Raw genomic sequence first — 11,072 nt, forward strand, 5'->3', positions numbered from 1 at the left:
TCTGTGTCCTCCAAAATATTCTTTGCATGTTAGTGAGTGGCAGCAATGATCAAATCTACATCTCTGCTGACATTTGTTTATCAAGGTCTGATTTGGCGCAGATGAAATCTTCTCTTTTTTAGCAAATTCACTGAAGGCGTTAGGGATTTTTTTTTAACTCTAAATACTATTTAGTACACTACTTTAAGCTAAACTATTCATCCCATATCAAAAAATGTCTTTTTTTGTGGTTATATAAAGCAAGTCCTGACAAGTAACATTAGCTTTAGAACTTAGGGTCAAAGTGTGTGTGTGGGAGGAGGGGGCAGGAACTTGAATAAAAACATTCTCTTTTTTCTTTTTGGGCCACATCCGGTGATGCTCAGGGGTTACTCCTGGCTATGAGCTCAGAAATTGCTCCTGGCTTGGGGACCATATAGGATGCTGGGGGATCAAACTGTTATCCATTCTAGGTTAGTGTGTGCAAGGTAAACGCCCTATAGATGTGCCACCACTCCTGCCCCAATTAAAAACATTCTTAATTATGATGAGATTTTGTACTTTTTCTTTCCAATCAGAGTCAGAAGAGGGCTTAAGAGCAGAACTGGCAAATTTGCCTCCTTTCCTGATAATGTTTGGGAATTTCTGGCCATAATCCACTCCCTCCCTTGCCTCTTCATTGTCATTCAGCAAATTGTGTTCCAACACCTACATTTTTTCCTTTGTTGCATGGGAATATTTAATATTAGCTCAAGGAAAGACTGTTGGGGGTGAAGGAGGGAAGGTAGGCCAGGCATTTAGCTTCACCAAGAGTTTTGGCCTTTCCTGACCACTGTCCACTTGTGCTTACCTCAGTGCTTTGCTTCCAAGAACAAAAGGGCTAGACAATGGCTACATGCTTCCTGTGCACTCAGATTCTCTCCTGGGCCATGGAAAGGGGATTCAAGGCTGCTGATAATCTGTGACAGTGATGTGATAGAAGCTGCACCATGGCCTGCAACTGTTTCTCAGGGGAGTGCACCCAGACCAGATCTGGCATATACACCTCAGACCCCCTTCTTGATTCCACAGTGATGTCACACAGTGTGCCTCAAGTTTGCATAAGGACCAAAAAATCTTCAAACCTTCCCACTGTAAAATTAAAAAGCCATAAGGATATGTTGTATGGTATGAGGGCTAGAGTTACTATGTCTGTTTGTATTTTTGAAAATCACTCAAAAGGCAACGAGAAATGTGTGATGACTCAGGGCTAGGGTTCTCATTTTTGCATATAGGCCCATGTCAGATCATTATGTTCTACAGAAGTAATTTTTGCAATTGCTGTTGAGTTTGTAAAGTGTAGACTAACTTAATAGGCACAGAAATAATAGTTCAAACAAAAAATGGGAACTGTATCTTTCGAAGAGAGATATATCTTAAAGAATGACAAGGGAACTCTAACAGAAACTTTATTGAATTGGTATAACAATTTTGGTAGGTAGACATTTTGATAATATTTGTTCTCCCAATCCATAAACATAGACAATTTTTTTATTTCCTGAGGTCCTCTTCAATTTCTTTCATTAGTGACTTACAGTTTTTTACGGTGGTAAGATTGATACCAGAACACTGCTTGCCTAAAACATGGCTGTGGACATTTCTATAACCATGGTAACTCAATAAAACATACTAAAATGTGATATCTAGCTACAGAGGCCTGGTTTTATCATATACAACTGAGCAGAGAGTTTCCTGGCATCATATAAAGACCCTGGGTGTGGTAATGAGCATGTATGGAGCCAGTAGCTGTTAACATGGCAGTATGCTTCAAGGGCGGAGAAACCCTGATTCTCTTAGGCCATGGGAATTCCCTTTCTTATTTCCCCAGTACTTACTGTGCCTATGCAAGCACAAAACCTTGCCACACTAGCACTCTTTCGTATTTTTTTCTTTTTATTTATTTATTTATTTTTATTTTTTCTCTTTTTTCTTCTTTTTTCTTTCTTTTTCACTCTTGTGGTTTTTATTTGGTGATTTTTGTTGTTGCTGGGTGCTTTTACTTTTTTTTGGTAGTTACTTTTTTTTTCTTTAAACTAGAATTTATTGGTATACAAAATTCTATTTCATAGATAAAGTGGCACATCTTTGCAGCTTCTATTGCACCAAGTATTGAAGATTAAACACACACACACACACACACACACACACACACACACAAAAGAGACATTTGGTTTTGAAAACACTGCAAATAGCCAAGTGAAGTATTTTAGTAAATAAATAATAAATGATTCATATTAACACAATCTGAGGAAATTAACAACAGAGAGGGAATGAAAACATAGAGGGATATGATACAATGGTCACATCTCTTCCTGTCAAACTCCATAGGTAAGGCAAGACTTGCTTAGTCTATGAATCATGACCCCAGGAAGGTCTTTTTTTTTTTTTGTTCCCCCATTCACAATACAGACCAGACAAAGGGCCTGGTTTGAGGCGTATATGGGGAGCATTTACTGTACCTCCTCTTTCTATACAGTTAGTGTAAAGAACACAGCCTGTGGTAACCATTGGGAGGCCTTATCTTTTCTTTTCTTTTTTTGAGTTTTTTATATATATTTAAAAAAAAAACCTTCACCAGTGCAACATTCCCATCACCAATATCCCAAGTGTCCCTTTCTCTGCACCTCACACTGACCTGTATTCTAGACAGGCTTTCTACTTCCCTCAATCAGTCACATTTTTTTATGACAGTACTCAGTGTAATTATTTCTGCGACTGCACTAAACAATCCCTGTAGTGAACTTCATGTCAGGAGCTGGACCCTCAAGTTCTCCTCTATTTTGTCTTTGAGAATCATTACACAAATGTTTTTTATTTTTCTCAAACCCCATAGATGAGTGAGACCATTCTGTGTTTATCTCTCTCCCTCTGACTTATTTCACTCAGCATAATAGATTTCATATACATCCATGTATAGGAAAATTTCATGACTTCATCTCTTCTGATGGCAGCATAATATTCCATTGTATATGTATACCATAGTTTCTTTAGCCATTCATCTATTGAGGGGCCTCTAGGCTGTTTCCAGAGTCTGGCTCTTGTAAACAGTGCTGCAATGAATATAGGTGTGAGAAAGGGATTTTTGTATTGTATTTTTGTGTTCCTTGGATATATCCCTAGGAGTGGTATAGCTGGACTGTATGGGAGCTCAACTTCCAGCTTTTGGAGAAATCTCCATATCGCTTTCCACAAAGGATGGACTAGACAGCATTCCCACCAGCAGTGAATAAGAGTTCCTTTCTCTCCACATCCACACCAGCACTGCTTGTTCTCATTCTTTCTGATGATTCTTTAGGATACAAGAGCCACCTACTGAGTGGGAGAAATTATTTACCCAATACCAACAGAAAAATCAGATAAGGGGTTAATATCCAAAATATACAAGGCACTGACACAACTTTACAAGAAAATAATCATCTAACCCCATCAAAAAACGGGGAGAAGAACTGAACAGACACTTTGATAAAAAAAAAGAAATACAAATGGCTAAAAGGCACAGAAAAAAATGCTCCACATCACTAATCATCAGGGAGATGCAAATCAAAACAACTATGAGGTACCATCTCACGCCACAGAGATTGGCACACCCCATGAAAGTCTTAAATATCTCCAGACTGAAGCTAGAACAAGTTTTTTAGGAAAAAAGAGAGGAACTGTTTCTGAACCTGGGAAGGCCACTGAGTGCTCTCAGGATACTCTGGCCCTCCTTTGTAAAGGGGACTAGTGAGCATTAGCACATCTATATTAGCAAGAAGAATGTGGAGGGCTTGAAGTCAAATTCGGGCTGGGATGTTGTTTGTTAGGTTTTTGTTATGCTTTTCTTATTCTTATTATTTTTTTCTTCTTCCAGCAGAACCACACAACTTGAATCATCTTGTTTTGCCTCATGAATTGAGAGGGGAAATAAAAATGAATGGTACCAGGACCAAACAGCCATATGAATATTGATTGGAAATAAAAAAAATGATCAGACTTAAACACCAAACCCAAAGTCAACAACAACAGCATCGACATCCTATCTACAACAAGCTATACACAGAGGGAACAGTTACACTAGCACTCCGGGTGGCAAAGGAGGGAGACATGCTCAGAAAAGGGGTGGAGGGAGGACAACCCTGGTGGTGAGAATGGCCCTGATTCATTGTCACTATGTATTTTAAATATTACTTTGAAAGATCTGTTATTCACTTTTGGTCACAATAAAAATTATTTTTAAAAAATGTGATATCTCTAAGGGTCACTTGATTTAAGGCATCAAAAATTGATGATTCTGATAAGGTGCGTATGGTTACTGACCTCCATCCCTGAGAACAGAACAAAAACATGATGGAAACGATCAAAGAAATAAAAACGTGACTTAGAAACTATACAAACATGATAAAAGAAAGCATTAGAGAAAGGATGAAGAGAGGCAGGATCAACAGCACAACTGGGAGGGAGTTTGCCTTCATAGACAAAATTCTACAGACAAAGACATTATCTCGTTAAACCTAACACGCTGGAAAAAGCATTCCTAAAACTAGCAACCTAGATAGTCCAATTGCAGCCATAGCAGTATCAAAAAAACATAAACATAGATGAAAGTAATTACTTAAAAAGTGCAGAAAAACCATCGACAAAGGTTTCAATTGATCAAGAAGATAGAACAATTGCAAATACATACATACATACATACATACATACATACATATACTGTATATGTAACTTAAAGCAAACCTAAGTTGCATAAACTAAATTCAAAATATTGAGGTAGAATGGCCAATTCAATAATAACAGCTGGATATTTTAATAATTCATTTTAATAGTAGTAGAACTAGACAGAAAATCAAAAGGGAATAAATAGAGGACTTGAGTTGCAGTATGCATCAGTCAAAGCTACCAGGTTTCCAGAGTATTTTTCACCTGACCATCATATGAGCTGTTTTAAAGTGATAAAATGCTCTCTAGTATAAGCTCATTTAACAAAAATTGTTAGTAAATTTAAATTGCCTAAAACATTAGACTTCACTTGGTGGAAATTTCCCTGGATGGAAATCAGATACAATGCCATATAAGATGAGACAGAATCTCAAAGGGGTACTTGCATTGACTTTATTCTCAAAAAACTCTGACCTTGAAAATCAGTGACAAGGATTCAGGAACACTCTTGCTTTGACTTCCAATACCTTTCCATTTATGCCTATTGTAATGAATTTAGGTTTTCTATTTATATAATTAAAAAGTCCCTCGAAAATGAAATTGCACTGAAAAGGTACAACTCAACCCATTACACCCTGGTTAGTCCTCAATCACAACAGTTAGGCAATAGAAATTAATAAAATAATAAAAAAAAATCACCAAAATGTGAATAATAAACAAAATATTCTCAGTGCTCAGTGGTTATTCCTGGCTCTATGTTCAGAAATCACTCCTGGTGGGCAAGGGGGACCATATGAGATGCTGAGGTTAAACTGGGGTCAGCTGCATGCAATGTAAATGCTATCACTCTGGCTCTCGCCCCTAAATAGCACATTCTTTTTTTTTTTTTAAATCTTTATTTAAGCACCATGATTACAAGCATAATTGTTGTTGGGTTTCAGTCATAAACAGAACACCTCCTTCACTAGTGCACCATTCCCACCACCAATGCCCCCCTTCTTTCTAACGCTTGTATTTGAGACAGGCATTCTACTTCTCACTCATTGTCATGATAGTTGTTAGTGTAGTTATTTCTCTAACTGCATCACTACTCTTTGTGGTGAGTTTCATATTGTGAGCCGGTCCTTCCAGCCCTCATCTCTATTGTCTCTGGGAATTATTACAATAATGTCTTTAATTTTTCTTAAAACCCATAGATGAGTGAGACTATTCTGTGTCTATCTCTTTACCTCTGACTTATTTCACTCAGCATAATAGATTCCATGTACATCCACATATAGGAAAATTTCATGACTTGATTTCTCCTGATGGCTGCATAATATTCCATATACCACAGTTTCTTTAGCCATTCATTTGTTAAAGGGCATCTTGATTGTTTCCAGAATCTGGTTATTGTAAATAACACTGCAATGATTATAGGTGTGAGGAAGAAATTTTTGGATTGTATTTTTGTGTTCCTAGGGTATATTCCTAGGAGTGGAATAGCTGGATCATATGAGAGCTCAATTTTTCATTTTTTGAGGAATCTCCATATTGTTTTCCATAAAGGCTGGGCTAGACAGCATTCCTACCAGCAGTGAATGAGAGTTCCTTTCCCCCCACATCTCCCCACGTGGTCTTTATGATATGTGCTAGTCTCTGTGGCATGAGATGGTACCTCATTGTTGTTTTGATTTACATCTCCCTGATAATTAATAATATGGAGCATTTATGTGTCTTTTGGTCATTTGTATTTCTTCTTGAGGAAGTGTCTTCATTTCTTCTCCCCATTTTTTGATGGGGTTAGATTTCTTTTTTTTCTTGTTCAGTTCTGTAAGTACCTTGTATATTTTCAATATCAGCCCTTTATCTGATGGGTATTGAGTGAATATTTTTTTCCATTCTGTGGGTGGCTTTTGTATCCTAGGCATTATTTTCTTTGAGGTGCAGAAGCTTCTCAGCTTAATATAGTCTCATCTGTTTATCTCTGCTTTCACTTGTTTGGAGAGTGCTGTTTCCTCCTTGAAGATGCCATTAGTTTCAATGTCATGGAGTGGTTTACCTACATGTTGTTCTATATATCTTATGGTTTCAGGCCTGATATCTAAGTCTTTAATCCATTTGGATTTAACCTCTGTGCATGGTGTTAGGTGGGTGTCTGAGTTCACCTTTTTGCAAGTGGCTAACCAGTTGTGCTAACACCACTTGTTGAAGAGGCTTTCCTTGCTCTGTTTTGCCTTTTTTGTTTGTTTGTTTTGTTTTGGGGCCACACCCAGTAACTCTCAGGGGTTACTCCGTCCTGGCTATGCGCTCAGAAGTCGCTCCTGGCTTGGGGGACCATATGGGACGCCAGGGGGATCGAACTGCGGTCCGTCCTAGGCTAGCGCTGGCAAGGCTTACCTCCAGCGCCACCACGCCAGCCCAAGATTTGTACTTTTTTCTTTCTGCTTTGCATTTCTTGCCCCTTTATCAAAGATTAGTTGATTGTATGCCTGGGGAACATTCTCTGAATATTCAAGTCTATGCCACTGATCTGAGTATCTGTCTTTATTCCAATACCATGCTGTTTTAATAACTATTGCTTTATAATATAATTTAAAATTGAGGAAAGTAGGGCCGGAGAGATAGCATGGAGGTAGGGCATATGCCTTTCCTGCAGAAGGATGGTGGTTTTAATTGTGGCATCTCATAAGGTCCCCCGAGCCTGCCAGGAGCGATTTCTGAGTGTAGAGCCAGGAGTAACCCCTGACTGCTGCCGGATGTTACCCCAAAACAAAAAATAATTGGGGAAAGTAATGTCTCCCATATTCCTTTTCCCAAGGATTGCTTTAGTTATTCAGTGGGTGTTTATTGTTCCAAATGAATTTCAGGAGTGTTTGATCCATTTCTTTGAAGAATGTCATGGGTATCTTTAAGGGAACAGCACATTTTTAAATAGTCAAGGAGTCAAAAAATAAATCATTAAGAATGAAAAATTGAAAACAAAACATAACACAACTATGGTGATGGGACTGAGAGGGGAAAGTTGGTGTTTCTTTTGAAAGTGACACTGATGTTCTTAAACTACATTGGTGGGAAAACAAATCTACTCTTGTGATGGGCACAGATCTGAAGACTTTCTTGGTATCCTTCAAAGGTATGACTTCTTGGCATTTGGGAGTCTCTGCATGAAGCTCTGATGTGAAGACAAGAGCAGATAGTGGGAATCTTTCTGACAGTCCAACTCCTATCTGCTTTTCTGCTTTTCTCCTTCCTCAACTTAGTGCAAATTGTCACACATTTATTTGAGACTTTAATTCTTGCATAAACTCAGTAGTAAATGACTAGCCAGGGTGTAATGGCCTTGCACCTTTTGTTTAAGAGGGACTTTTAAATTATATAAATTGAAAATCTAAATCAATTACAATTGCTATAAATGGAAAGAAATTGGAAATTAAAGAGTGTTCCAGACTCTTTGTCATTGATTTTCAAGGTCAGAGTGTTTTAAGAAAAAAGTCAATGCAAGTACCCTTTTGAGGTTCTGGCTCATCTTCTATGGAATCATATCCGATTTCCACCCAGTGGGAATTTCAGGGGTTGGCTGAGACCTGTGTACAGGCCACCTGTGAATCTACTCTGGAGTTGAGTGGACTTGGAATCTAGGAGCACTTCATGGTCTATCCTAATTTCTTCTTAGCCTTAATTCTGTAGAAAGATGAATCCCTAATATCTGTTTCTCAGACCAGAATAACCCTGATATAGGAGTTATGTCTTAAACCCATCTTGATACCAAGAAGTGCAAAGTATTGATCACAGGTTTCTTTAACTTTGAGAATGGAACCCACTGAAATCTTCACTGAAGATGCAAGATGCTAACCATTATGCATTCTTTCTGGATTCTTCACATTGCGAGTACTTGAGAAAGCCAAGTGTCTCAACACTTTTTAGGCACAACATTCTTTTGCTTTCTCTGTACTTGCACATTCCTTGCTCCATTAGAGTCTTCATTTCTTCATAGATTAGATCTTTTCTAGAAGTCTTGGAGCACATACTCTGCGGTTATACTAGTTGAGACCTGGCTTCAGTTGTCATGTGGGCTGCGATAGTGAATGTGAGGCAGGAGGCCCATTGGCCTTTCTCATCCCCACATGCAATGCAGGAAACAAATAGACCTTGATTCTACACACACACACACACACACACACACACACACACACACACGCACACACACACACTAAGAGTTTCATGCTGTTAAGGAAGCTTCTGAGAACTGAGCATGTGTTTGTCCCCTTGTCTCTCCCTGGCATTCTTAAACTTTGGGAACCATGGCCCTTCTCCAGTCCAGTCTCTGGACAAACCATCCTCCCTCCTAATTTGTAGAACAACTGGGACATTTAATGGGGGACCAAAGATTGAGTGAACCATAAAAGAGAAGGGTTTAAATAACTGTGGGAGGTCAATTAGAAATTTTCTTGGATGGTGAAATAGTGATGGTATTACAAATAGAATTTATCCACTGTATCCTAGCAACATTGCAGGAACCTATGAGTTCAGTGACTGCTGAAGATAAACTTTTGTTGAAAAAATTTTACTTTTCTCCCTTCACTGTGATGGGGGATAAGACATGTCAGTCACCTGCTTGGCAGAGACTTTACTTTTATATACTATGTGTACATAGGATATACAAATATAGCTTTACAAGGGAGAGTTTGGAGAACATCAGGCCCACTAAAACTGGTGCTATTTTTTTTTACTTTCTTGTGAACAAACCAGATATGATTCATTTAAGTCTCTTCCATCCTAACAAATTCACTCTGTTCTTCTCTCTAGTAATCTCTCCATTGACAGCTCAAGTTCACAAAGCTGCTACAGCCAATCGCAGAGATGGAAGGAATCTTCAGCCGGAGGCAGTATTTCTCATGGAGGGTGATGCAAGTTGAAGATCAAGGAGCCCATATATTCTGCTTCTACTGTAAGTTCACTTGCTAGAAGCTGCTCTCTACCTCTGATAGAGGATAAGAAACCCCTTTATCAAAGGACTTCATAAAGGCTTCTTTTTATGCCCTAATTACCTGTTAAGACCCAACCCAGTTGGGGGTTAAGCTTAAACAATAGATTTGGAAAAGGAAGACAGGAGCTCCCAATGGTCACATGTCCTCATCTCCTTACTGGAAGTGAAGCTTTATTTCATTCAAGGAATGTTCTCCAGCTACTAGGACCTGCACACTATGGCCACAGATTCAGAGAGGAATAAAGAAGTCAGCATGGCAGGTCTTAGGTTGGAACTCTAGGTGATAACAGAACATTCTGCTCAATAGATAAGTTAAAGCAGTAAAAACAAAATAAAAAGGTTTAAATGATCTTAAGTTATCCCTAAAGCAAAGTGATTTTGAATTTCTCCTTAGAGTCATTCATACCTTATAACTTCAATTCCCTCTGATGTCCTTGATTAAAAACTTTTCTTGAGACACACACTTGAACCAGGAGTAGCAGTTTACTAAACTCAAAACTAGATGTAGAGGCTCCACATCCCATAGTTTAACCTTGGGTGTACAGGTCTGAAGCAGGAAAGCTGTAATGATTAGGAAAACAAGACAGGGGCTGGAGCATTGGTGAGGAGAGGTAAAGTATTTGACTTGCGGGTGCTAGCCTAGGACGGACAGTGGTTTGATTCCCCAGTGTCCTATATGGTCCCCCAAGCCAGGAGCAATTTCTGAGTGCATAACCAGGAGAAGAGTGACCCCTGAGCATCACTGGGTGTGCACCACCCCCCAAAAAAAAAGGAAGGAAGGAAGGAAGGAAGGAAGGAAGGAAGGAAGGAAGGAAGGAAGGAAGGAAGGAAGGAAGAAGGAAAAAAGAAAGAAAGAAAGAAAGAAAGAAAGAAAGAAAGAAAGAAAGAAAGAAAGAAAGAAAAGAAAGAAAGAAAGAAAGAAAGAAAGAAAGAAAGAAAGCAGGAAGGAAGGAAGGAAGGAAGGAAGGAAGGAAGGAAGGAAGGAAGGAAGGAAGGAAGGAAGGAAGGAAGGAAGGAAGAAGGAAGAAGGAAAAGAAAGAAAGAAAGAAAGACAGACAGAGCAGAAAGAAAGAAAGAAAGAAGAAAGAAAGAAGGAAGGAAGGAAGGAAGGAAAGAAAGAAAGAAAGAAAGAAAAAAAGAAAAGAAAGAAGAAAGAAGAAAGAAAGAAAGAAAAGAAAGAAAGAAAGAAAGAAAGAAAGAAAGAAAGAAAGAAAAGAAAGAAAGAAAAAAAAGAAAGAAAGAAAGAAAGAAAAAAAAAAAAAGAAAGAAGAAAGAAAGAAAGAAAGAAAGAAAGAAAGAAAGAAAAAAAAAAAAAAAAAAAAAAAAAAAGAAAGAAAGAAAGAAAGAAAAAATAAGAAAGAAAGAAAGAAAGAAAATAAGAAAGAAAACAAGACAGACATAAGGGAGAAAAGCATGGGGTCAGGGGGCTTCCAGTCTGGTGAACAGA

General features: G+C 38.4%; 1 non-coding gene across 1 annotated transcript; it reads right to left on the bottom strand.

The window, feature by feature from the left end:
- Positions 1-2,402: 2,402 nt before the first annotated feature.
- LOC126002564 (small nucleolar RNA SNORA51) lies at positions 2,403-2,535 on the bottom strand. Its single transcript, XR_007493250.1, has one exon. It is a non-coding gene; the product is annotated as a small nucleolar RNA SNORA51 (small nucleolar RNA).
- Positions 2,536-11,072: the final 8,537 nt, after the last annotated feature.

Source organism: Suncus etruscus, chromosome 2, assembly GCF_024139225.1.
Source record: "Suncus etruscus isolate mSunEtr1 chromosome 2, mSunEtr1.pri.cur, whole genome shotgun sequence".
Lineage (NCBI taxonomy): Eukaryota > Metazoa > Chordata > Mammalia > Eulipotyphla > Soricidae > Suncus > Suncus etruscus.